Genomic DNA, 27,339 nt, shown 5'->3' with positions numbered 1-27,339 from the left:
CTAGGGGGCGTGGAGGGCTGTGGTGTCACACCGGGTGGGGACGCCCGTGGTGCCACCACTCGCAGTGGTCTGCAGGCACGCAGGGGCCCCCGGGGCCTGCCCCGCACTGCAGCTGCCCTGAGTCTCCGTGGCGTTGGGCTCCCGGCACGTCTGCTCACAGGGCCCCAGCTCCCCGGGGGCCACCTGCTGCCACATTTCTCCGCGGGGGGGGGGGGGGCACTCTGCCAGGGAAGACCACGGAGCCCACCACTCGGGTAAGCCCTGGGTGCAGCCTCGATTCTCCCCCCTCCCACACTGGGCACCCTTGGGTCCCTGCTCCTGTCCCCAGCGCTGCCCACTTGGCTCCAGCAGCCTCCAGACTTCTGGGTTTCCGAATATACCTCTCTGCTCTATCCACCCTCCCAAATACTAGTGGGGCCCAGCTTGGTAAGTGGAGGTAGCACCGCCTAGGACATGCAGGCCCCTCTCCCCTTATCAGGGCCAGCCTGGCCTTGGCTTTGGAGGGACCAGCAGGGATGTGGGCAGCCCACATCTCACCCCGACAGCCAGCGACGGGGCAGCTGAAGGCTCCGCCTTGGCCGACACTGGGAAGAGACTGCTCTTGTTCAGATGCCTGCCACGCCTTCCTCCCCGCCCCCGTTCTCAGCAGCCCCGCCCTCCATCCCCACCCACGCCCCCAGCCCTCACCAGCGGGTGCAGTTCTGGGTGAGCAGAGTCCCTGGGGGCAGCTCCCGGCCCTGCTCTTCAGGGGTCAAGCTGAGGCCCCAGGGCAGAGCTGGGCGCACACACGTGCCGTAGCGTAGCAGCTGTCGGGGCGGGGCAGGCTCCGGTTACACTTGGACCATCCCCCCTTCCCCCCACCTGCCTGCTCCCTCACGGGAGAGTCAGGGCATGGTGCCCACACCCACCTGCCCTCCAGGGCAGTCACAGCCAAGCTGGCAGGGCTCCTGCATGCAGAGGGTGCCAGGCTGCAGGTGCGAGCACAGGCGCGGGCACGAGGTCGCACGGGGGCTGAGCACCTGGCCAGGTGGGCGCTCTGGGGGGAGCGCAGAGAGTGAGGTGGTGTCCCAGGGAGGGGGCTGCCTCGGGACCCTCCGCCGGCCGTGGCGATCAGCCGGGACGGGTCCTGGGCTCGGCAGCACGGCAGGGAACAGCAGGCACCCAGCGCCCTGGGTGCTCACCGGGGCAGGGCTGCAGGTTACGTTCCTGCCGCTGCTCCGTGTCCTGGGCCTGGCACGGTGCCCCCGCAGGACCTTCCTTGCAGCTGCTCCAGGCTGACCAAGGCCCGAGGGCTGGACGCTCATGGGGGCGGCACACCAGGGACCCGTTAACACAGGTGCTGTGGCAGCGGTGTGCAGAAAGGGCTCAAACCCTTGAGAGCCACGGTGAACAGAGCCTCTGCTCCCCAGCAAGGCCCATAACCCTGACCTGGCCCGAGCCTCCCACCCAGAGCTCCCCGTGTCCCTGCCTGGCCGCCGGCCGGCAGCCACACCAGCTTTTGCAGTCCAGCCACCCCCCTCGGCCGGAGCCAGCACCCATGAAGCACTGGGGCTGGGGAGGCCACAGCGGCAAGAAGACATGGGCACATGGCGCCCATCCTGTACCAGCTGGCCAGGGGGACAGCGGCAGCCTGGGAGAGCAGTCGGGGAGGACAAGCAGGGTTGGGGCTGGGGCGGGCGCACGTGACGGATCCCTCTGTTAGCCAGCTGGAGTCCAAAGCCTCAGGCAGCCCTGGAGCACCCTTCCTCCCGCCCCTCCCCCCACGTGACCTGTTCTCCACCTGCCCTGGGTGTGGGCACCACCCTGGGAAACTATTTTTTTTTTTTTTTTTTTTGCGGTACGCGGGCCTCTCACTGTTGTGGCCTCTCCCGTTGCGGAGCACAGGCTCTGGACGCGCAGGCTCAGTGGCCATGGCGGCATGTGGGATCTTCCCAGACCAGGGCACGAACCCGTGTCCCCTGCATCGGCAGGCAGACTCTCAACCACTGTGCCACCAGGGAAGACGCCCTGGGAAACTTTAAGGCTTCCTGAGAGCATCCTTAGGATGCAGCCTGTCTTGACTAAGGCTCACTCGGGCAGGACCCCCAGCTGGTTGCTGAAAGTGACTCAGAGATCCACTCAGCTGCCCTATAACTCATGGCCCAGCCGTCTGCCCGCCACCTGTGTGGCACCGTCCCTGCAGACACTGCACGCGGACCCAGAGGTCGGCACAGCTTCTCGGGCAGTGGTCGGCACGGTCCAGGGTGGGCACGGGGTCCCGGGCCTCGCAGCTCTCTCCTGCGGACCAGAAGGTAGGAGTCTGTGTCGGGACTTCGTGAGTCCCGAGCCTTCCCTGGGCACCTCCAGGGCCAGAGGCAGCATCCCCGTCAGGTGCCATACCCCTGGCCCCTTCTCCGATGCTGGAGCCGGCTACCTGGGCAAGGCCCCATGTTGCAGCTCTCAGTCTGAGCCCATGGCCCCTGGCAGCCTCCTCCAGCGCAGCTGGAACCCCCCACTGCAGGGTATCTGGCAGCGGCTCCAGGCCCCCCAAGGACTCCACTGGCATAAATCTGGGGAGAAGAAGCGGAAGTCGGTCCCAAGGCCTGCCTCCTGCCTCCAGCTGAGCCCCCTTCCTCACCTTCTAGCTGCTGGCCCTCCAGCCTCAAATCCAGCAGGCCCTGGGGACTAGCTGGAGGGCGAGCAGGCCAGCTAACTGCTGGGACGCTGACGTGAACAACGCGGCCCAGCCCTACCTGGCCAGGCCCCACTCCACCGCTTTCCAGGCCCCTCCCCCTGTGGCCTCCGCCCCTCCCATCACCTTGGCAGGCTCCAGGGTCTGGGCAGAGACGCTGCTGGCTGAGTGGCACAGTGCAGAGGTCTGGATCCCCGGCCCATGGCCTCCCCGTCTCGGGGTCCAAACAGGGGCGGCAGCGGTGCTGCTCTGAAGCCAGCGTGGGGACTGAGGTGGAGGAGAGGCCAGCTGGGTCCCCGGGCCAGTGCTCCTCTAGGGCAGTCCTGGAGGCAGGGCCCACAGGGTGACCACTCGGACCAGCGGCTCAGAGGCAGAAGACCTAGGAAGGGCGGCACGTGAGCATCCTTCCCGGGACCCTCCCCCAGACCCAGAGACCACAGTAGGTAGGGAGGGAGGGGCTCAGGTTGTGACCAGGAAGGTCTGGAAACAGGAGAGGCTGAGGGAGGTGTAGGGGGCCAGGGCAGGGTGACCAACCATCCTGGTTTGTCCGGGACCATACTTGTCCTAGAAACTAAAGTTCCAAGTCCCGGAAACCCACCCCTCCACCCTGGGCAAACGGGGCCAGTTGGTCCCCCTGGTCCCGAGTTACCTTGACAGCCCCGGCTGGTGCGCTGCAGCTCCCCACGCTGGTACTCACTGTGGGAGGGGGCAGTCAGGGTGGGCTCAGGAGGCAGGACCCAGCCCAGCGCCGTGGGCAGGGGGCTCACGTAGGGGTAACCTGGGCTCTGGGCTCAGTTGGAGCAAGAGGAAGCTGGGACCGGGCCCGTGGGGCTTAGCTTGGCCTTCTCCGCGCGGCTGCCCTGGGGAACCCCTCCCCCTCCCCGTTCCACTCTCTGGTCCCAGCGCTCTGGTGCCACCTTCCCTGCCCCCAACACTCACCACTCTTCGCAGCCCAGCTGCAGGTGGTCCCCGGGGGCCAGGGTCACCCCAGCTCCTTCTCCTGAGATGTGCCGGTAGTTACACAGCTCTGGCGGAACGCAGCCTCCAGCCTGCTGCAGCAGCCTCTGTGCAGAAGGGGACACAAGGACAGGGCTGTGTGGCAACCATTTCATCATCCTGGTGCCGGCGCCGTGCAGGGCCCACAGCAGCTGCACGTGTGCGCTTCTGAACCAAGGCATGGGTGAGCGGCCACGAGGCCGAACGTGAGAGCTGTCAAGGCCCCGAGTACCGCAGGTTTGCAGGAGAGGGGTTCATCTTGGACGTCACGGAGGGAAGGAGGCGTGGGGGTGGACAGGGTCCCCTCCTCCTGGGGCGTCTCCCCTAGCTGCATGCGTCACCTCGTCACCTCGGGGCAGTAGCAGCCAGGCTGGCAGGGTGGCAGGTGTGTGGCACAGAGGCCAGCGCGGAGGGGGCCGCAGGCCTGGAACTCAGAAGGAGGTGCGCAGCTGTCCTCCGCGGGGAGAGGCAGGCAGGCTGGTGGGGGGCAGCCCGGAGACACCCTCCGCTCCCCAAGCCCAGAGAGCACAGCGCATAGTCCCATCACATCCCCTTGAGGTGACCCAGGAAGAGTGCGAGATTGTCCCCCTGCTGCATGTAAGGACAGACCAGTGTCGCCCCATCCAGCACCCACTCAGCCCCTGTGGGTGCCTCCAGGGACGGGTGAGGACGGTTTGGACCGTGGAGAGCCAGGGAGCTGCATGGGGTTCGGGGCCTGGCACTGGCAGGTGCTCCAGGGATTGGCAGATGGGAGGCAGAGGGGCAGAGACAGAGGGCAGCTAGGGCAGGAGGTGGGCAAGACCCACTGTGCCTGGGGGCAGCTACAAGCGGACATAAAGCCACAACGGGGCCTGCGGCTGCCAAGTGGGAGAACTGTGACGGCTTGGGGGCGGGGGGCCGGGGAGGAGCCTCTGTGAGGAGGGGGCTGCTGAGGGCAAGGCCAGGGGTAACTGCGCTGCCGAGGGCGGGCTCAGTGCAGGCGCGGGCAACCGGTCTGAGGTCCTGGGGACGCTAAGCATCGCTCTAAGAGGAGCCGGGCGGCCGAGTGGGGAGCCCGGGAGGTCCCTGTCAGCGTTCAGCTCCCTGGCTTCTTGTTCCTGGGGCCTCACAGAGCAGCTGCTGACGAGGCAAGGCCGGAAGTGGCCGTCCAGTCGTGTGCGGGGGGGCCCTCCGGGCGCTGGGCCCTGGTGTCGGTAGCGCTGCTGGACCAGCACCTGGCATGAGCACCGCGTCCAGATGCTCCACACACACTCCTCTAGAGACCAAACTGGGGAGAAGGGGTCAGCCTGGGGCCACTCTGGGCTCCCCAGCCTCTCCCCTACCTGCTCGCCCCTCTTATCCCAGCCCCAGCCAACACCCCAAGCAGGAAAAGGGCGAAAGAAAGCCAAGGGTTCCGGGAGGTCCCAGCTGGCTGGCTTCCCTGTCACCCAGCAGCAAGGGTCACATCTCAAAGGGCTGTAAAGGATTGATGGTGGAAAGGGGAAAAAAACTAAAAAAAAAATTGGGATGCGATAGATACAGTACAGGTATATTTGGGGGAGATAATCTGGGATTTGGGAAAACACATGATCCCTGAATCTTCCCCAGGCAGGAAACAGGCTTCACTTCCCGTGCGCGCTAACCCAGGCAGGGCCCTGTGGAGCAGGCCTGGGTGACCAGGTGGAGGAAGGTCCCACTGCAGGTGGGGTCGGCCTCGGCCAGCGGGCAGGGGCAGGGCCCCCAAGGGCCCCAGGAGCAGCATCCAGCGGCCCCAGGCAAAGCTGCTGCCCACAGCGTCTGGGTGTTGAATGTGAGCGATGCAAGGCTATGGGCCTGATCGGAGGTGGCCAGGCACCTTCCCGTACAGAGCACTTAGCCAGGACACGGCAGGGTCAACAGAGGCCCTTCTAGGATGGGACGGGGGAGCGGGGAGCGAGGGAGGAGGAAAGGGCCTCAGCCAGGAACCAGGACACCTGAGTCTGAGTCTAACTCTGCCAGTAACTGTCTCCTGACTTGGTGTGTCCCTTCCCCTCCCTGGGGTTCAGTGTCACCAGCTCTAAGTCAGGAGGCTTAGAGGCTGCCAGAGGCCACAGGGTCTGCAGAGGTGAAAGCTGACAGGGAAGGGGAGAGGCGTGGGCTCCAGGCAGGGTGAGTTGTAACCGGGACACAGGCCAAACGGTGCAGGAAGGTGCCTTCGGGACAGTGACAGCCCTCCTCACAGCCAGCAGAGAAGCAGCCCACCTGCCGAGTGATGTGGGCGCAGGAGAAGGGGCAGCCCCCGCCGGGCTGGCACTCCCGGTACAGACGCCCGGCCGGGCAGCCTGCCTCTGAGGCAGCACCTGCGTCAGTGCCCAGCTCCAGCCCCGCTGCCCTCACTGCCTCCTGTGCCCACCCCGAGGCCTGCCTCTACTCACCCCGGCGCCCACCCCCAGACAGGCCAACAACACCCTCCCGAGCCTGCCCCTCGGGGCCTGTGCCACGCCTGCTCCTGCGTTCCCCCCACACCTCGGCACAGCCCCAGCCAGCCTCCTTCCTCCTTCACTTGCCCATCACTGGCCTGGGTAAGGGGCAGCCTGTGGGGATGGCACGGGAGAGGTCAAAAGGCACCTGTGAGTCAGGGTCCAAGGCCAGAGTGGGAATCAGCTCAGTCGGAGTGTCCAGGGCAGAGCCTGGGCTGGGACTCACCTCTGCAGGCCTGGGCGCAGCAGATGCGGCTCAGGCGGGCGGTCTGGGGCAGGGCGGCCGGGCGCAGCGCCGGGAGCACAGCTGCTCCCCTCCTCTACGCGAAACACTGCCGTCCTCCCAGGGGCCCCAGGAGCAGGGTGCATACCTGGGCAAGGCAGGTCTGTGCAGGTGAGCCTGCCCTCGGAGCAGGTGCTGGGCGGGGCACGCAGGCACAGGAGGGAGAGGGCAGCTCAGTCCCGCCGGGTCCTCCGCACACACCCCTCCCAATCGGCCCTGCCTTCCATCCGCCTGGCCCCATTTCCCTCTGAGGTCTCAGTCACCCTCCCCGTCCTCTAGCGCCTCCAGCCCCTGCTCCCTGACCCACTCAGGGCCCTCTCAGGTGTCCTGCGGACTCTGTCCTGTGGGGAAATGATCACAGGGCGCTGCTGCTGACAGGGGCCAGACAGTGGGAGGAAACACCACACCGCCGCCCCCTTCCCCCTCACAGCACACGCCCAGCCCTCCAAAGTCTCCCAGAACTGCGGAGCTGGCTGCCTCGGTTTCCCCACCTGTCAGACAAGGGGTTAGGGGGCCTGCCACATCTCCTCAGGGCTTGTGGGAGCCTAGCATGCATCCGCTGAGACCGGGAGAGCTCAGGTGTCCTCACCCCTGCACCTGTCCCTGCATCCTGCATCCTGCCCGCACACGCGCCTCACCGGCAGTTGCAGCCATCGGGCCTCACCAGCTGAGTGCCGGGACGGCGGGACGGTGCCGCCCCCGGGTCAGCAGGCCCGGCTGCAGTGGCTGGGCTGTACGCAGACAGCGCGTCGGCACTCAGCACCTGGCCCGGCGGGTAGTAACCCCTGGCTGGCAGTGCCAAACCCAGTGCTGGGGGACAGCAAGGGAGGGCCCCGGTCAGCGGAAAGCAGGGTCGAGGGGACCAGGAAGGGGCGCCCGGGAGGGAAGATGAAGTGGAGGGGGAGGGGGGCAGAGGGGAGAAGGTGCGAGACTCCAGTTCAGAACTGCTACGTTCTACACTCAGTTTATGCCACGCTTCCACCGGAGTTTCTCCTCCAGGGGAGGAGGGGGAGGGAGAGGAGAGCCTGAGAGGAGCTTCCCTGGGCGGAGTGGCCTCCAAACGTGAACCCCATGGAGGGATGAGTGGGGACCGAGGCATCTCCCAGACCTCCTAGAACGTAGGGAGCAGGCGACTAGAAAGCTGGGGGGGGGAGGGGGGCGTTTGGGAAGGCGCTGGGGCTCCCTGGGGGAGGCCGGGACCAGGCACCGCCTCCTCGTCCTGCCCTCGTGTGGGAGCCTCCCGGCCTCCCTGGACAGGTCCGAGCAGGGCCTCCAAGCGCGTCCCTTCTCCCCAGCCCTTCTCTCAGCATTTTTGATTCGGGTCGGCTTCCTCACCACCGCGCAGGCGCCGCTGGACAGAGACCCCAGCGGCCTGCCTGTGTCCCTCTCCATGGTCCTGGGCGGGCGCTCAGAGGATAGACCCACACCCCCGCAGACGCAGGCGCACACGCGCGCGCACGGAGGCAAGGCCTGTGCGCCGATACGCCCCTGGGGTTTACGATGATATAACGGGATGATTGCCCCTGCCTATGTGTTTATGCTGCTTCTGTCACAAAACGTTTAAACTGAGAAACGTTTGCGGTAAGGAAGGCAAGGGCTGCTGGGTGAGGCTCGCTCCCACTTCTCTCTGGAGCAAGTGGGACCCTGATGGGCGCTGACCCCGCCCCTTCTCACCACTGCGGGGCAATCCCAGGTCAGAGGGGCCACACCCTGCCGTCCCGCAAAGTGACCCTCAGGAACCCAGACTCACCACGAGGTCGTCACAGGAGCAAGGACAGGGAGGGCCACAGGGGCTGTACTCGGCCCCTTGGATGGCGGTGCAGTTGGTCACTGGGGGGAGGGGACAGGATAGGCAGAGAGCTGGGTGGGTCGCCCACCCCGGCCCACCCAGGCCCCTCTCCCCGTCATGCTCCCTACAGCTTTCCCACCTCTGCCCCCTGACCCAGCCCCGTCGCCAGCAGGTTCCTGGGCATGGCAGAGCCTGGCAGGCGGCCCCCTGGGCCCGAGGCCCCTCGCAGTAATCCCCCAGGCCCTGGGGTGGGGTCCGGCTCTGGAGGCCGCCCACACAGGAGTGGCAGGGGCTTGGCTGGTGCAAGGCGGCGGGCATCCACAGGGCGCAGAGGCCACATCCGGGCTCCACAGGACTCACCGGTCACACCCCAGCAGGAGGCAAGGCTCCTCCTCTGCCTCAGGGCCTGGGCAAGGAGGTGGGGCTGAAGCCAGTGGGGGCAGCAGTGCCAAGCTGGATGGAGCGGTGCCGGTGGCGTCGGGCAGGGCCACAGGAGGCCAAGCACTCGCTCCATGGGGTCCAGGGTGACCACAGGAGCCTGTGCTCCTCAACAAGAGAGGCCACGATAGTGAGAGGTCCGCGCACCGCGATTAAGAGTGGCCCCCGCTTGCCACAACTGGAGAAAGACCTCGCACAGAAACGAAGACCCAACACAGCCAAAAATAAATAAATAAAAATTAAAAAAAAAAAAAGAATTTCCAGACCAATCAACATTTTACAAACAGGAAAACAGAGGCCCATACTGAACGCCACTCGCCCGGGGTCATGTGCTGGTCACGGGGCTGGCAGAGCAAAGCCACGCGCCCTGAGTTCAGTGCTCTGCAGCAGCAGCCAGGGTGGGAGGGCTGGTCAGTCCCTCTCGGGGCAGGAAGCAGGGCCCTGTGCACTGTCCAGCCACTGCTTGCCCAGGGGACACAGAGATTGACAGCTCAGCCTAGGCACATTCATTTCTCCCCCGGGGTCCCACCTGGGAGAGGCATCAGCTCGGGGCGCGGCTGGGAAGATCGTGGGGCTGCAGAGGAGCTCAGGGAGCAGGGTCCCTGGGGTGACAGGGAGGGGTTGACAAGGCCGTGGGTGGTGTGGGGATAAGTGAGGGCAGGGCGTGGAGGAAGAGGTGGGTGCCTCATCTGTTCAGAAGGAGTAGACACTAGCTTGAGTCTCCTGGATCTTTCTCTTGAGTATTTCCTCCCTTTTAGTTTTCTCCAATAAAAATGTTTTAAAGCCCACTTGTCAAATTTGTGGACATTCCAGAAAAAAAAAATCTAAGAGAGAAAAGGCAAAAGAGAAAGGGGCAGGGGGAGAGGAAGAATGAAGGAGGGAACTGGGGGGAGGACCAGGGGACAGAAAATAAAATGAAAGAAGAAAATTAACTGAAAGGAAAGAAAAAAGAACGGAAAATTGAAAAAAAACAGAGGGAACGGGGTTAGCGCGCCCTCTACTGGCAGATCCTGGTATCAGTTTTGAGTGTTGGATGCTTCGAGGTTTCTGAGCAGAAAGCAAGTGCACCCCAGGAAGTGAATTACACTCAGGAAAGACAAAGAGGCAACTGGAAGGAGAACGTAGAACGCCCCCACTCCAGGCTCTAGTTCCATCATAAATCACCTCTCCCAGCTGAGCCTCAGTCTCCCCATCAGTCAAATGAGCACGATGCCTGGGGGGAGGGACAGGGGTCAGAGTGAACACTACCCCGGCCCACCAACCTCCAACGCCACCGCTACCTCCATCCACCGTCTGCCACCTCCTCCCCCAGCCCTTGCCCCCTCCCCACGCACCAGTGAGGTTCCAGGGCCATAGCAGGTCCAGCTGCAAGTAGGGGGGCTGGGCGTGCCACTGAGTATAAGCTTCCTCTACGGGGCTCCAGCCCTGCTGCCCAGGTGCCTCCGTGGGAGGCCTTAGGATGGCAGCCCAGGTGGGGCACTCCAGCTGCTGGGGCAAAGCATGCAGGCTCCCCTCGGGGAGTTGGGCCAGGCCCAGGGGAGAATAGCAGGGATCTGGGTGCATGAGAGAGGGGCTGGAGTTGGGGGAGGGCAGAGGCTGGCAGGAGCCTGCTAGGGGCATAGTTAGGAAGGCACGAGGGGAGTTGGGGGATTTGAAGGGCCCACACAGTTGACCTTGCGGTGTCAACAGGGACAGAAGGCTGGTTCAGGAAAGGCAGCGATGGAGAGGCAACTTAGGCCGGGATAACGTCTAGATGCTTAGGCAAACCATCCTCCCCATGGAGGCAAGAGGTATAGCCCAGGAATCCTGTTTGCCCTCCCAGGTTGGACAACCCTTGGGCAACATCCCCCCTCTGCCCTACGATAGCCCGTGGCTCTTACCTCTGGGGGGAGGCAGAATGTAGGTGATCAGAGGGGCCCCGATCTGGGGGCTTGGGGCTGGAGGGGCCATGTGGCGGACCGTGGGTTGTCTCCTGTGTGGGGAGACTCAGGCTCACACCAGCCCCTGGCCCAGCTCCCTGACCTCTCTCCACTTCCTGGGGCACTTTCTCGCCCACGACTTCCCAGGAGCTTTGGGAACAGCTCCCCAGCTGGAAAAGCCCATCCTCTTTCTCTTGTTGTGAGTTGGGGGTTTTCACTTCCACTGAATACTTAAGAGAACGTAGAATAAAACCACCAGTCCAAAGCCACTTCAGGGGCCAGGACCGAGCGGCTGCAGTTCCTAATCCAGGGCTGCTGTTGCTAATTGGGTACCCTTGTGGGCACGAGAAAAGGGCATCTCTGGATGGAAGCGGTCCTCCAGGCTAGAGCCTAGCCCCCACTCGCCACGTAACTTGTGCAGTGAACCACCTGTACAACTGTGCGTGCGGGCTCTCTCCTAACCTCAGCAGCCTATGGGTGCACTTTTAAGATATGGAATCTGGACCCAAAGGCACATCAGTTTCTGAGCCTTTGTATCTTCCTGTTTTATTTATAATTCAGTTTCCAAGTAAAGATGCTCTTGAAAAGCCCAACTTGGTCATGGCTGCTCTTAGTGGGAACAGGGAAGGAACCAGATCTAGCCCAGCAGAACCAGAGAAAAGAAAGCGTCCTCAAGGGTGACCTCACAGGGGACGCAAAACCCCAAAAAGGTCAGAGGAGGCGGGCAGAGATTGAGGCCTGGCCTTAGGAGAGCAGAGACAAGCGAGCGCTCTTCCCCCCAGCCCCACCCGAGGGCCCCTTCCTTCCCCAGCATCCAGGACCCAGGCTCCCATCACCCTGAGGCTGGGGTAGCCGGTGCCCCCAACTCTGCGCTGCCACCTGTGGCTCCCTCTGAGTCCTCACCACCCTCCTCCCCTTGGGGCCCCTCTGCTACCCCGCAGACCCACTCACCAGGCAGGACACAGTGGCAACATGACTCTCCCACTCCCTCCACCAGAACCCAGTCCTGGGGGCACAAGAGTCAGGCCAGACGTGCTGAACTGGCCACCTGCCTGGCCTGACCCGCGACCCTGGCCTCTACACACCTCGCCCCGCCCCCGCTGCCCTGGCCCCAGGGCCCCTGTTCCCCCCTCACCTGGGGGCAGCTGCCCAGCGGGCAGTAGTGGGAGCTGCGTGACGTGCTGCCGTGCAGACACTGGCAGCCCTGCAGGGGCCCTCTCGCCAGCGATCCCCGACTCGGCGGACCCTCGCCGGGCCTCTGCTGGACCGGGGGAGGGAGGACCGCCCCTCACCTGCTGAGTGGCTCAGCTAGGCAACCGCCCCATTCTGTTTTGCCCGGAGCGAGGGGTTTCCCAGGACTCAGGACTTTCAGTGATAGAACCTGGAAAGTCCTGGGCCAACGGGGACACTTGGTCACCCCGTCACCCCGACCCCACCCCGAACCCGAGAAACTGCAGCTGGCCCAAGCGAGGGGTATGGAAGCAAGCTGTGCCAGTGGAGCGGTCCCAGAGGGACCTACAAGCCTCACCCCAGGTACCTCCAGAGGCACAAGGTGCAAACCAGAGGGCCCATACCCGTCCTTGGACTTGTGGGCCCCTGCACCCCGTTTTTGGACCTCCAGGGCATAAAACTGATGCAGGAGAAGGCCAGGGGTCCCCAAAGATGCGCTGGGAGTCCTGGTGTTTAGACTAATAGGGCACAGAGTGTGGGGGTCCTTGTCTGGGGTCCGTGGTGCCCGTGGAAGCACCCTGAGCACAGGCGGCTTCCCAAGTGGGAGCTGGAGGTGAGGTCAAGGTCCCCGCAGGTCCCTGGCGGGTGCAGTAGCTGTGGGCCAGCGAGGCGGACATTGTTGGCGCTCTGGAAGGACCACTGAATGCTGCGGCTCCCACAGGGGCCCAGGCACTCGGTCCAGGGAGACCAGGATGACCAGCCACAGTTCACTGAGGGAGGGCCAAGAGTCAGGGCCGCAGCAGGGCTGGGTGCTCCGCTGGCTGGTCTGGGAGGAGACCAGAGACCCCTCAGGAAGGGCCGGGGGGGCCTCACCGGCACAGTCTGGGTTGGGCCGGCAGCGCCGGGGCCGTCCATCTCGGCAGATGCAGAGCCGGCAGTCGGCCTCGATGCGCTGCCCACGCCAGTAGTGAGTGCCGTCCACCAGGCAGGGGCACTGCCACGGCCACACACACCGCCCCTCGTCACCCAGCACCTGCCCTGTGGGGCGCCAGCAGCCTAGGGAAGGCCCAGGGTGAGGCTTCTCTGTGGAGAGCTCGGTTCCGGCAGACATGCCCGCTGTACCCCAGGCCCAGAGCTCCCTTACCTGGGCTGCTGCAGGGCGGTCAGGGGGGCACTCGGCCTGACCAGAGATGTCATCACAGATCAAAGGGCAAGGGGCACAGGGATGGAACACCAGCTCCCCGGAGCAGGTGACATTGGGGCAGCCATCCTGAGGGCAGGGTCCTGAGATGAAGCCGAACCAGAGGTCATCGAGGGTGGGTCCCCTTCAGGGATGAGCCGCCCACCAGCAGCCCCTCCACACTTCACCCACCTTGCCCTCCTCCTGTCCACTCACTGGTCTGGCGGGTGCTGGGAGGGTCCCCATGCAGCACGGCACAGGTGTGGCCCCCGTTCCGGGGTGGGCGGCACTGCCGCTGCCGGGCCATGGTGCCCCTGCATGGCTCAGAGCACGGGGACCAGGGAGACCAGGAGGTCCATTCACTGTCCACTGTGAGGAGAAAGGGCCGACCGGTGGGGAGGTGGGCCGTGAGGTTGGGCCGGGGACCAGCGCCTCCTCCCGCCGACTCTCTGTAGGCCCCGCCCACCCCACTGGCCTCCTGGTGCCCAGGACCCCGCACCTGGGCAGGCGGCCGTGACGCAGGCCTGAGTCTGGTGCTCGGGGCCCGGGCAGTGCCGCCGCACCGGGAGACTGGGCGGGGAGCAGCGGCGGCTGCAGCCCTGCACCCCGGGGCCGCACGTCTGGCTGCACGGCGCCCATGGGCTCCAAGGGCCCCAAGCCTCACAGCACTGCTCTTTCCAGGAGGGCCCTGCCTCCCCCGCCAATTCACCGTCAGGCTGCCCAGCGCACACCTGGGGAGGGAACGGGGTCAGGGCGACTTCCGCCTTGGGGGCACAGTGGCTCTACCTTCCGCACCACCCGTTCCCCACCCTCACCAGCTGGAAACCGAGGCAGAGGCCATCCGGGTAGGAGTATTCTGGGCCGGGAAGCCTTGTCCTGTTGGGGCCTCCTGGGACTGGCAGCCCCTCTGAAGGGAAGACGAAAGAAAACAGGTAGGTGGGAGTGAGAGTCACCTCCCAGGCCTCCGCCAGCTGTGGCCTCCATCAGGGGAACAGCGTGCCTACCACAGCCCAGCTCATCCTCGCCCTGTGGACAGTCGGGGAGCCCATCGCAGAGCCGCTCAGGGTTCAGGCACAGCTGGGGAGCCAAACCGCAGGGGAAGAGGCTGCCGCAGGGGGGCAGGAGGCTGCAGAGGAGGGCGGGGCAGCCGGAGGCACGGGCGGGGGGTATGAGGCAAAACCCTCAGGGGACACAGCCTGGCTCAGACACCTTTGTGAGGGGTCCAGTGGGGGCAGGCCACAGGGGAGGAGATGGGGCCTGTGGACAGCGCCCAGACGCCACCAGGTGGCCAGGCCGTGAAGGTCTGACTTGCGGGGACACAGAGGGGACCCCGAGGCCTGGTAGGGAGAAGCTGGGGGGAGCCCCCCCCAAACTGCCCCCCCACCCCCTGCGGCAGAGACACTCACTGCCCACCCTCTAATGCATCCAGCCCAAATGTGGGCAAAGACAAAAGCCCTTTCTTCTCTCCCCCGGGGCTGGGCGGGCAGGCAAGAGTGTTCAAAGAGAGTTTCCGGGAAAAGATTCAAGGAGGACAAAACTCGCTCAGATTCGGCGGCCCCCAGACCTGAGTCGCTCTCTAGCGAGCGCCACCCCGAACCGCAGGCGCCGGGGTCCCCGTCCGAGCCGTGGGGACAGTGTGCGGCGCCGTCGCACAGCTGCGCGGGGGCCACACAGAGCGGGCCGCGGGCGCAGGGCGGGAGGTGCGGCGCGCAGGGCCGGTGGCGGCCGTCTTCGCCGTCCTCGCCGTCGCAGCGCCAGCCCCGCGGGGCGCACTCGCCGCTGCCGCTGCCGCTCGCGAAGAGGCCGCAGGGCGGCGCTGCGGGGGCTTACGCGCTCCACCCCGGCGGGGCGCCCGGGGATGCCTGCAGGCCGCCGGGCCCTTCCACCGCCTCCGGCTCCGCTCCCCCTCCAGGCCCTTCCGGCCCCCTACCTGAGCCCGGCCCTCCCCAAGTCCAGCCGCTCCCGCTTTTTGCTGCCCTACGGATTTTCCAAAAGCTCTCCCGCCGCATCCAAGAATTCCCGTTAGACGCCAGTCGGTTTAGAGGGGGGCCTTGAACTTCTGGGAATAAAGTCTGGACTCTTTCAGTCCCCCGCAAACGCTCTTCACTTCCTTCATTCCGGTGTCTCCAGGAGGCTGAGTCTGGGCCCTGCTCCTTCCCACCCCCAGCATCTGCCCCAAGGCCTCCCTCTGAGGTGCTGTCCCCTCCCTTCCAGGCCTCCAGACCCCATTTTCTCACCCCCTTCCCTCCAGGAGACTCACCGGGGCTGACGCTGAATTGGGGAGTAGGTGCAGTCTCCCTGGAGACAGCAGAGGGGCCAGGCAAGGTACCAGCCGGGGGAGTGGGCAGAGAGGGGAGCGGGCAGTGCCCTGGCCCCTCGTTGGCTCCATCTGGGCAGTCCCAGATTCCATCACACAGGTGGATGGTCCCCACGCAGGCACCATCGATGCAGGACACCTCCCCAGGGGTGCGGTTCACTTGCCCTGTAGCCAGAGAAAGGCGCTGGTCCCAGGGCACAGCCCCTTTTCCTCACTGTTTGGGGTGCCCTCACTCACACACCCACAGGTGCCCATTTCTCAGCTGGAAGCTGGATTGGTGAGGGAGGGGAGGCAGACAGGTGGGGACCCACAAGATGGGTCTCTCGGAAGGGGACGCTTGGTGGACTGGAGTCCGGGGTAGGGACCGCTAACCCCAACAGGACTCCTCGTCAGCAGCGTCCGGACAGTCAGGGGGCCCATCGCAGAGCAGGGCAGGGGGCCAGGCAGTGCCCGTTAGCGCAGGCCAGCGAGTCCTGGGGGCACGGGCAGCCCTGCTCATCCGTCCCGTCTCCACAGTCGTCCTGCCCATCACAGATCAGGGCCAGGGGCAGGCAGTGGCCGGAGCTGCAAGACATCTGCCCCTCCCCACGGCCTGGGGTGGCACAGCCTGGTGTGGGGAGGGCAGGCAGGCTGAGGATGCCGACAAAGGGTCCCAGAGAAGCCCCCATACCCAGAAACCAGAACAGCCCTGCCCACAAGTCGCAGTTGCTGGTAACAGGAGCGGCAGCTTAGGAAGCCGCCCTGGGACGCATGCTTCCGTTACACTTTCAAGGACTAACCCGCCACTCGGCCACTGCCACCCGGGACGCTCACCCTCCTCGTCTGAGCCATCGCCACAGTCATCCTGGTGGTCACAAAGCCACCCGTGGGGCACACAGTGCCCGCCCTCCTGGCATGGGGCCTCTCCCTCCGCACAGCCAGGCACCGGCTCCTCCCCGCGGCTACCGTCATCCCCAGAAAGCCACTGACTTTGCTGGCAGGTGCTGAGGATAGTGTCCTGGGCTCAGCCAGCCCGGGGCACAGGGCTCCCCCCAGGCCCACCACTCACCAGTTGCCACAGTCTTTCTGCAGTACGGTGCCCGGGGAGGGGGAAGAAGCTGCCTCACCACTTGCAGGGGCAGGAAGCCGGCTCGAGGCGGACTCCTCCTGAGATCACAGAGGGCAGGGCTCTGGCAAAAGGGGCGCGGCAGGCCTCTGGGCCATCCCTGTCACCATGGCCTTGTGGGCCCCTCCCCTCTGCCCGCTCTGACCCTCCACACAGTGCGGCAGAGCCCCCTCAGGACAGAAGCAGCCCTCCACACGGGCAACGGCCTGGCAGTGCCACCCAGGCTCAGGACCGTGGTCATGGCAGGTTGGGGGGGGGACGCACGGGGCCACAGGCCTCATACCCCTGGCCCCCTTCACACTGCAGAGCTGGGTGGAGAGGAGAGAGGCTTGGGTCCCTGAGGTGCAAGGGCACCAGGATGCAAGAGCAGCAGGCGAGCCAGCCTGAGGCGACACTCAGGGAGGGCACGGGGGCGCGTGGCGTAGACTCTTGCCGAGCCCCTCCCGAGGCTCTTTGCAACGTGCACGCTCCACAGAGCCGCAATTTCACCGTGTTTGGTTCATCTAGGGAAGTGTCTGGCGCACGGTAAGTACCCCACACGTATTCGCCCTTGAATGGATGAATGGCTGGCTCTCAGCCTAGAAGTATTCTAGAAGGAGCTGAACGTGTGGTGGGATCGGGCAGCCGGGACCCAGGGTGGGGCACACTCACGGCAGAGCTCCTGGCTGCGCCAGCGCACGTGGATCCCGTGCCGTGCTGGGAACGCTCGTCTGTGTAGGCGGCGATGGCCGAGCAGAGACACTCACAGTCGCCCCCTGAATCACATCTGAGGGAGGGAGCGCTCGGGCCCAGCCCTTCCCCAGGCCTGCTCCTCTCGCCTGCGGGTGTCATGCACACACCACTCGAAGTGCTGCTCTGGGGGCTCCTCCGCATGGCACCGGGCAAAGAGCGGCTGCCGCATCACCCCGCAGCGGGCGCGGGCCCAGCCGGCCTGGGGGGTGTTCACCTGCGGGCACACCACGGTGGACCTCCTCCACAGCACCCAGCCTCTCGAACCCCCCACCTCGGGTTTCCGCAGCTGCCCCTCCTCCCTTCCCCCTTTCCTGCCCATCCTCACGGCGCAGGGGTGCCGCAGCTCCCCTGGCTCGGGGCAGAGAGGATTGAGGCACCAGGAGTGGGCAGCCAGTTCAGCCGTGGGCTCCAGGCAGGACTCCCTGGCGTCTCCGAAGGTCATTACTGGCGTCTCCATCAAAGTCTCCACACAGCCCCGCCACCCGGCCGCGGAACTCGGGGGACAGCTGCACCAGGACCCGGGTACCCGGACGGAGAGGGCAGCAGGGGGGAGGATTGTGGAGACAGGATCCCGGAGGCCTTCTTTAGGGCAGGGGGCTGGGAGAAGACCTAGGCACCTACTATGTGGGCCTGCTTGACCTTCCCAGGTAAGTACCACCATCCACCAGGGAGCGCTGGCTCCCTCTTTCGGGGGTGATGATTGGTGGGGATAGAAGAGACCTACGTTTGGGGGGCTAAGGGCAAGAAGTGAGAGCCTACTTTCCGAACTAAACCCAGGTTGGGGGGGGTGGGTAGGGAAATTCTCCAAAGGGCAGGATTCCAGACTCCAGGACGGCCTGTGACACCCACCTGCCCCAGAGGCCTCAGTGCAGGCGACTTTTTCCCACAATGGGGGTTATTTTGATCTCCTTTGATTTCTCAGTAACGGTTATTTCTAAATCGCCAACTGCTTGGGTTTGGGTGGTGGGATGTTAGGAACTTTATTTTTATTTCTTCTCTCTAAAACTTGGTATTTTTAAACTGTTTCTTTGGTGAGGAGGTATTGCTTTCATAATGAAGAAAAATATAATTATGAAAACATAATTTGGAGACTCTGACCACACACGAGAAGGAGTGAGAGCTTGTGGGGAGCTTCAGGGTGGGGGTCAGATGGCTGGGGGCGGGGGCTCGCCTCCATCCCAGAGCAGGGTGAGGCCCAGGCAGGTGGTGAGCTGCAGGAAGAGGCCAGCACGGCGCAGGCTCAGCCCGGAGCCCGTGTAGACCTTGGGGGGGCATTACACTCACCCCATTCACTGTCACTGCCTGGCCTGTGGAGGGAGAGAGACATTCCGACTCAGCCTTGGAATAAAGGGGCTCCAAGATCCCCACGAGGCCCTCCTAGCCTCCCCTCCAACCTTTCCTTTGCTTCTCTAGCTGTGTGACCTGGGGCTAGTCACTAGACCTCTCTGGGCTTTAATTTCATGGAGCCTTCCAGAATTATGATTCCCAGCCAAGAGAAAAGGCGCCAGCCCCACTGCACTGATGGCTAGCAGTGGGGAGACACGGGGAACCCCAGACCTCAGCTACCCATGCAGAGCTGTGATGCCACCTGGGGTGCCCCTCCCTGTCAACGTCACCCTTCAATGTCGCAGCCACCTCTCAGCATGTGCACAACGGTGCTCTGCAGCCGCACGGTCAGCGCCTTGGTGCAGGTGATGCCGCAGGCCCCGCAGGGCAGGTCCTAGGCAGAGACCGTGAAACGGCCGCTGGCCTCTCGCACCAGCAGATACTCGCAGGCCCCGGGGAAGGTGAGGGCCAGCCCATCAAATGTCACATAGTGGGGGGCACCTGATGCCTGGCACCATCCGTCGCACCACTGGCCCATGCAGCGCCACTGCCGACCCCGGCACACCCTGTGGGCAAAGGGGAGAGGGGAGACAGATTCACGAAGACAGGGACCTGGAACTGTATCCAGGGGAGGCAGCCGGTCCAGATTCCAAGCAACTCCAGACAGACCCTCAGTTTGGAGAGATGCTGAGGACTCCCATTGTCCAGGCCAGTCTGGATATCCCACCCACCATCACCCCAGCCCCTAGCCAGGGGTCACTAGGTCACAGGGTTACAGGTCACGGGCTGGGCATACCAAATGTTATAGTCCTCCTGGATTGCAGCGTTGGGCAGGTACCACTGCCCACTGTGACAGCAGGGACAGAGCTCGGGAGGTGTGCAGCCCTCACCCTGAGCAGAGGCCGGGGACAAAGGGCTCCTTGGAGGACTGCCTGATCCCCCACCACCACCAGTTACACACAGGCAGGGGTCAGGGCAGGGCTCTGGTTAGGGTAGCCCCCTCCAGGACTTACCAGCAGCACGGCTCCTGGGGGAGAGACACAGCCTCCCCATGCTGCCTGGGGGGCAGGAGCCATTGACACTGGGGCTGTCACAGGTGAGGAGGGAGGCACCAGGGACGCAGACGAGCCCACGGGGGCAGAATTCCCGCGGTGGGGCGCAGCGTTGAGCAGTGCAATTCCACAGGCCCCTCTCCTGGCAGATGCTGTCAGACGTGGGGAGGCAGGTAAGGGCCTGGCCCAAACCCAGACTCACTTCCAGGCCCCTGACCTGCCCTGGGAAAGGCTCAGGATCCCAGGGGTCTGGAGCCCCTAACGTTGAGGGAAAATCCAGCTCTGACACTGGAGAACCCGAACGTCTCACCCCCGACCCCAGTTGTCACAAGCACAGGAAGTGTTTCCAGCACCTGGCCATAACTGGGATAGACACTGTCACCCTTTCCTGCCCCAACTCCAATAGAGGCCATTCTCTGAGCTCTGGGGAGGGGCAGAGATATTGAACAACCCTACTCCCAGCACAGGCAGGAAAAGGATTTCACTGAAGTCTCACTCTCACCCACCAAAGCCCGAATCTGGCACAGCCCCTGTAGGTCTGTAACTTGCCTTTACTTCCTAACCCATTGAAGAGCCTCTGGACCCACACTCACCAGGAATTCAGAGATCTGGGTTCTTTCTAGCCCTTCATCATTAACAAGCTATGTGACTCTGCAGGCTATTTAGCCTATCCAAGCCTCAGTTTCCTCATCTGCAAAAGGGGAACAATTCTTCCTCTTCCTACTTTACTAGGTTATTGTAAGAATTAAGTAAGATTAAATAAGGTAATATACGTGAAAGTGCTTTATAGGCCCTAAAGTGCTCCACAACTGAGGGCAAGTTATCAGCATTTTGTCATTCTGACGTGCATGCCATCGGCCCGGAACCCACAGAGCTACATCCCTGGCCCCTTTTCTCTAAGCTCCACCTCTTCACCCCCAAGCTTTTTGCCTCCTCTCACAGGTGTGTGCTCTTACCAGCGGTTGCAGCCCTTCATGGTAGCACTGCCAGGGGCATAGCGATGGGCCCCAAGCTGGCAGGGGCATGAGCCGGGGGGCACACACTGGCCCTCAGGGTCCCAAAGCAGCCCCAGGGGGGCAATTACAACCGGCCACACAGCTGCCCAGCTCCCCACAGCCTTCAGTCTCCCCACAGTTCCAACCGCACACTGGGGCACACTCCTGGTACTCCTGGCCACCAGGACACAGGACAGCTGGGCACAGAGATGCATGCAGGTCGGGGCACTGCCACTGCTGCTCTGCCCACCCCTCCGGACCCGATAGTCCCTACGTCTCTGAAAGAAGGCAAACCCAGCAAACTGCCGAGGTCAGAGGTCCTTCTGGGGACCCTCCCCTGCTGCAAAGCCATTGGATCCCACTGAGCCATTCCTAGAAGGTGCTGGAAGAAAGAGCCTGGGGATGGGGCTGGCCGGCTGAGCAGACCCACGGCAGAGGGTCTGGTCTCTCCAGGAAAGCAGGGAACCCTCCTGGGCACAGTACCGAGCATAGGCAGCGAGCACGGGGCACGGGCAGTCCCCGCCGTGGGTGCAGCCACACACAGGTGCCGAGCGGCGCAGGTGGAACCGTGCCCCGTCCACCAGCCCGTGGCACTCCTTGGAGGGAGATGAGGAAGGGGGTCGGCTCCTCCCCCACGGATTCCCCTGTCTTCTCTGGTCCCCACTGCCACCTCCCAGTGCTCAGCAGTCCTGGCACGGCACCAGGGCCCTCCCGGTAGCCCAGGAGGAGGGCAGGGCAGGTACTGACCCCATTTTCCAGGTGCAAACAGGAGGAGTGCCCCCAAGCTGGCTACCTGGAAGACTGGGCCATGCAAGATGGCACAGGCTGCCTCCACGAAAATGTGACGCTGAGTGTGGGTGCTGCAGCGGGAAAGTGGGGCGCTGTCCTCCGAGGGGCACCTTCCCTCGCCTGCCACTTGGAACTTGCTAGCAAAGGCGGCAATGCTGGTCTCCATGTTGCCAGCAGGAGTCAGGAAGTCAGCCTGCTGGTTCCAGGCCCTCTGTGGCTTTGCCCAGCCACTCACCCGCCCTCTGGCACACCTGGAGGTCATGGCGGGTGTCCAGGGTGATGTAGGCTGCAGGGTCAGACGCTCCTCAGAGGATGCGGGCCCCAGGCCAGCGCAGCAGCAGGAAAGTGGAAGAGGCGCCGGGAGACGCTGAGGCCCCCAGGGCCGCTCCAGGGCAAGACCACATCCTGCCCGTCCACCAGTACTGCTCCTGCAACAGGGGGTCTGTGAGGGGGCCACCCCCAAAGGGCTGGGCTGGGCTGATGACGGTGGGGGGAGGGCACATTGCAAGATGGGGCTGTGAGAAGGGGAAGGACCTGGCGTAGGAGGGGGGAGGGCCTGTGTCATGGTGGGCTGCCTACCCTGAGCAAGGGGAACTGGAGTGACCCCTGGGAGGTCACGCATCCCACCTACAACCCCCACATGATCCTTCGCACCCACTTTGCCTTTGCCCTTGGAGTCAGTGTGCAGGAGGGGCTGGGACTGGGCCCTGGCTGTCCAGAGCTGGGAGGGGCCTGCCTGCCTTGGTCACCCCAAGAGGCCTTTCAGATCCCTCAGAACATTATGAATTATATTTTCCCCTCAGGGAAAATGGGGCAGAAGATGCCTTGGGAAATTTCCACAGGCCTTTATGTCTGCTTCAGAGATGGCAGAGTGAGGGGGAAGTTGAGGCAGTGATTTGGGCTGAGGGAGTCGCGGGAGAGTTGGGCTCAGGAACCACAGGGCAGTGTGGATGGAGGGTGCTGGACACAGCCCAAGTCCACAGGGAGAGGAGAGATGACAGGAGGCCCCTGGGGCCTGAGCCACACTCCAGAGGGCTGCTGGGAGCAGAAGGCCTGGTAGGTAGGTACCCTGAGAGCTGAGGCCACCTGAGTCCCTGAGCTGGACGTGGGTGTCCCCCAGGGAGACCTAGATGGCGTGGAGGCAGCTCCCAGCATTGCAGTCCCCGTGCTCCGGTACAGTCAGTAGCGGCCTCTTTACGAAGTCCTGGGGCTGATGGTGAGGAACATGGTGGCGGTGGGGCAGACCCTGAGAGCAGCTCCTGTTCTACTGGTCACCTACGGCACACACTGGGGCAGCTTCCACGCAGCATGTACGCTGACCGCCTGCCAGCCAGCCAGACTCTGTGAGGTAAGGGGCTTAACCCTCACCAAGGGCTGGCATATGTGACGTGTGTGTGTGTGTGCGCGTGTGTGTGCGCGTGCTTGCGTGCACCCACATGTGCAGGTGTGTGTGTGCCTTTTTGGGCAACACGTCTCCTCTCCCTCCTCCCTGTGGGTATGTATGCTCATCTCTATGTGTGCCCGTGCACACACACACGCTGAATCTATGTGCACACGTGTGAGCATGTCATGTGCGAGCTCCTGTTTGTGCCTATGTGTGTAAGAAGGTGGCCTGGGCCTGGAGCTGGGAAGTCACCTAACTTTATTGGGGGAGGGCTGGGAGGAAGGAGGACCCTCACTTCCCCTGGGGTTGTTTTACAGGAAGTAGCGTGTGACAAGCCCAGCCGTCCCGTGTGTGAGAAAGGACCGTGAGGTTGGCTTTTGTTTTGGGCCCCTGGGCTGGGGTGGCGATGACGGCGGGACTTTCACAGGAACCTAAGGAGGGGGCAAGAACCCAAAGGGCAGGCTTGTGGGTCTGCGGCTGCCATCTTCTCTCCAGAGTCGTTTCTCTCTCAGCTTTTCCCTGGACGACTGTGTGTGCTGTTTATTTAGTGGTTTGCTTACAGTCCCTTCTCCCCCATAGCACCCCTGCGAGGGCCCCCGCTCTGGCACGACACCCCGCTCCCGGACTTGGTCCTCTGCACACCTGCACCAGGCTGAAGCGGCGACCTGCGCGGCCGCGGAAGGAGAAGCTCCGCCCATCGAAGGTGAGGTAATGCCCGTCCCCGCCCACCGCGCCCTCGGCTGGGCACGGCGCCTGCGCGCAGAGCCAGCGGCCGTCCTGGCCAACGCTGTGGGCGCGAGGGACTGGAGAGCGCGCTCCGGATCGGCCCCACGGCGGAGGCGGGGGCTGGGGGGGGAGTTGAGGGGGGGTGGGGGTGGAGTGGAGGGGGGGTGGGGTGGAGTGGAGAGGGGGTGGGGGGTGGAGGGGGAGGGACCGAGCTAGAGACGCCCTCCTACCCCCCCAAACCCTGGTCCCTCCCTCCCCCAGCACCCCCTTCTCCCCGTTAGCACTAGAGGTCAACTGATGGAGGTCACCGGCTAGGTTTTAAAGCAGGGCCGTCACTTATGCCTTGAGAGGTCACAGGTCTCTTGTGAGGGAGGCCCCAGAAGGGAGGCAGGTTGAGGAGATAGCATAACGGAGGGATCAGAGGGGACCAGGGAGCCTCCAACCCGAGCGAAAAGGCCAGCAAGGCCCGTGGACCCACCGCGGGCTGCACAGCTGGCGCACGGTGTCACCGGGGTCGTAGCGCCGGCGTCGGTGGTAGCAGGGCCAGCGGGCGGCAGGCACACAGAGGGCGCGGTCCCAGAAGAGGCCGGGCGGGCACTCGCAGCCGCTCACGCACTCTTCCCTGCAGGACCCCTCGCCCCCCTCGCCCACTGCCGAGCAGCTGGGCGGGCAGGCCGAGGCGCAGTCCGAGCACAGCCGGCCCCCTAGGCACAGGCGCTCTGCGGGCACAGGAGTGGCTGTGAGGCCCAAGGAGCTTCCCTCCTCCCGCCAGATCCCGCTGCCGCTGGAGAGCCAGCAGGCCTTGGCAGCCCCCGAGAGGGGCGCTCAGGGGGTGGCGGACCCCCTCAGGAAACAGGAGCCACGTGACGGCCCTCGGTCAGTTCCCAGTTCCACAGGGTGGGGAGGCCAGAGGCTGTGCACAGAGGGACAGGCGGGAGCCCTACCGCAGAAGCCGGGCTTCCTCCAGCGCACGTGGATGCGCCGCGCCGCACGATCCTGGGCGTAGCTGGCCAAGGTGGAGCACGCGGCCTCCAGCCGCTCCTCCCGCCCACTGCCCGCTGGGGCCCCAGCACAGTAGGCAAAGAGACAGGCCTCGTGGTACTCAGCAGGGGGCACCTGCCGAACCGGGACAGCCCCTCAGCCAACCAGCCTTCTCCAGTACTCATCAGCGCCTCCCTCCTCTTGCTTCCAAAACGCCCTGGTTTATAACCAAACAGAACACTGCAAGGGACCTTAGAGATAATATATAGGAGCCTCCCAGAGGGGGCGCCCTGACCGACGGCCCAAAGCAATTTGGTGGCTGGACCAGGTGCCCCGTTTGGCAGCTCCCCAGCACTCCCCCTTCCCACCCCTCCAGTGCCTGATGCCACCTCCACCCCCACCCGTACCTGGGCATGGCATTCCCTGCATGGACCGTCCAGCAACTGATGGCACACATCCTGGCCTGCAGCCTCGTAGCACAGTGGTTAAGAATCTGCCTGCCAATGCAGGGGACACGGGTTCGAGTCCTGATCCGGGAAGATCCCACACGCCGCGGAGCAACTAAGCCCGTGCACCACAACTACTGAGCCTGTGCTCTAGGGCCCGTGAGCCACAACTACTGAACCCGTGTGCCACAGCTACTGAAGCCCGCGTGCCTAGAGCCCGTGCTCTGCAACGAGAGAAGCCACCTTAATGAGAGGCCTGCGCACCGCAACGAAAAGTAGCCCCCGCTCGCTGCAACTAAAAACAAGAAAGCCCACGTGCAGCAACAAAGACCCAACGCAGACAAAAATTAATTAATTAATTAATAAAAAATAAAAGAATTCTAACTGCCTGTCGGGGGAGCAGGTGACGGCCGGGGCTGTGCCTTTCCCGCAGGCTGGGATCTGTGGACCCACCGGGGAGTTTGTGGCTGGAGCAGCTGTGGCAGGGCTGGGAGTGGCCATCCCGCCAGCTGTGTCCCCAAGGCCAGGCTCAGCACTCCTCCAGGCTTCCCACAGAAGCGTTAGCTGAGCCTGCCCTCGGCTGGCACAGCCATGTGGCAAAGCAGTGGCCCTCAAGGCTGGCTTCGGCAAGGGCTGTGGTGGGTAGAAAGAGAGAATGGGCAGAGCCAGACGGTCAGCCTGGACTGGACTTCCCTCCCCAGGCAGACTGCCACCTCCAGGCAACCCTGGATCTGGGCTAACCTCAGGCGCTTACCCAGGGTGCAGTGGGTACCCCCACCCCCACCCCGAGCCTGGGCAGCAAGCCCTCACCGTCAGGTTCCATGGAGCAGGCCTGGTTTCCGGGGACCTGGGTCCACCAGGTAGGGGGAGGGGAGAAGATGTTAGTGTTCAGCCCCATCCCTGGGAATGGCCTGGGACATTCAGTCTGGTCACCTACTCTGAGAGGCTTTATCGTGTAATTTTCCCTTCTTGGTCTCCATTTCCAAAGCGAGAATGATCTCGGGAAGGCGGACTGAAGGGGGGTCACGGGGAGCAGGCATCGTGACTCTCCCTGCACTGCCCATGGAAGTGCCCACTCATCCCCCACCCCCACCCCCACCCTCCGCCCCTCTGGAGCCCACCCACGACCTGCTTCCCAAATGCCCGCTTCTCCAGGTCACCACTCAGTCCTCCCCTATTCTAAGGATGTCACCCCACGGCTCTCTCCTGCTCGGCAGCTAGCCCAGGCTCCACGTCACTCACTTGTAGATGGGGCAGAGCCCTGCACGGCCACTCCAAGTCAAGTCCAGCCTCCAGCCCCGGCGCTGGCAATGATGGAGGCTGGTGCAGGGCACCAGGTCCTCCTGACGGGGGGTTACTTCCTCCTCCACCAGGATGGTCTCTGTCCACTCACACCACTGCCTGCCCATAGATGGGGAGCGACAGCTTCGGCCACTGTCCGCGTCTCTCTGGGAGGCCCTATCCTGTGACCCCACTCCCCGTGGAGAGTTAGTTAGCTGAGGGGGAGGCTAAGTTACACAGGCTGAGAGAAGGGGGTGCGGGAAGGAGTCTGGCTGCCCCAGAGGGGCCTGGGCCTGCGGCAGGAGGAGAAGGATCTTAGTCCGAGGAGCCCCAGGGTGGGCTGCTTACCCGTTAGCCAGTGCCCATGCCGTCCCGCAGAGGAGGGCAGGGAGCAGCATGGCGACCCCCAGGTCACCTTTGGGGGCTGTGAGGCTTTGGGGAGCCAATGCTGTGGCAGGTGAGCAGAGGCTGGGGCTGGCCTCCCCAGCCCCACACTGCTGCTACTGCAGCCTGGGGTCAGTGTGTCCAAGGCGGCCTGAGACAGCGAGCGTGAGGCCCGTGGCACTGGGGAGGTGTTATCTCAGCCCCATGCCCAGCTGCCCAGAACCAGATTGGACCTGCCTACACATCGCGCAATCCCCTCAGAGGCCAGCTGAGGCCAGCTCTCCCTGGAAACAATCCCCTTCCTGTGTGTGTGTGAGTGAGTGTGTGTGTGTGTGTGTGTGTGTGTATGTGTGTGTGATGGGGGGTCCGTGTGTCCCAGGTCACAGCCAAACAATCCCCTTCCTGGTGTGTGTGTGTGTGTGTGTGTGATGGGGGGCCCGTGTGTCCCTGATAGTACACTCTCAAGCCCTACCACCCATTAACGTGGACAGGGGCAAGCCTCACTCTCTTTCTGGGACTCAATTTCCTTACCAGTAGAAACCTCAGGGGCCTCCTGGGGAATCAGAGGTGGGACAGGGGCTCCACGAATACTTTGAAATTGTGTGTGTGCACGTTTTTCTGATGACAGTTCCATAACTTTTATTAGATTCTTAAGGGGGGCCGTGACCCCACAATAGTGTTAAGAGTCACAGGGCCACGGCCTTCCAGCCCTCAAATCCTGAGTGTACGAGCCTCTCCCCTGTCCCTTTCCTGCTTCTCCTGCCAAGCACTCCAGAAACGAGGGTCAGTGAGCAGAAGGAATGGGGTTTCCAGGGCGATTGGACTGTTTGCGGACAGGGGGTGGCGTGCGCCCTTCCCTCTGTGTGGTCTGACTTCTTACTGAGGGTGATCATCTGTGGCTGGCGGGGGGTCCACCTGCTCTCCTAGGGTCCCTGGG

The 27,339-nt window shown here is 63.9% G+C and overlaps 1 pseudogene; it reads right to left on the bottom strand.

The window, feature by feature from the left end:
• On the bottom strand, positions 1–26,416 carry LOC136127983 (SCO-spondin-like; annotated as a pseudogene).
• Between the last annotated feature and the right edge of the window lie 923 nt (positions 26,417–27,339).

Source organism: Phocoena phocoena, chromosome 9 (genome assembly GCF_963924675.1).
Source record: "Phocoena phocoena chromosome 9, mPhoPho1.1, whole genome shotgun sequence".
Taxonomy (NCBI): domain Eukaryota; kingdom Metazoa; phylum Chordata; class Mammalia; order Artiodactyla; family Phocoenidae; genus Phocoena; species Phocoena phocoena.
This window is presented reverse-complemented; position numbering and strand designations above follow the sequence as displayed.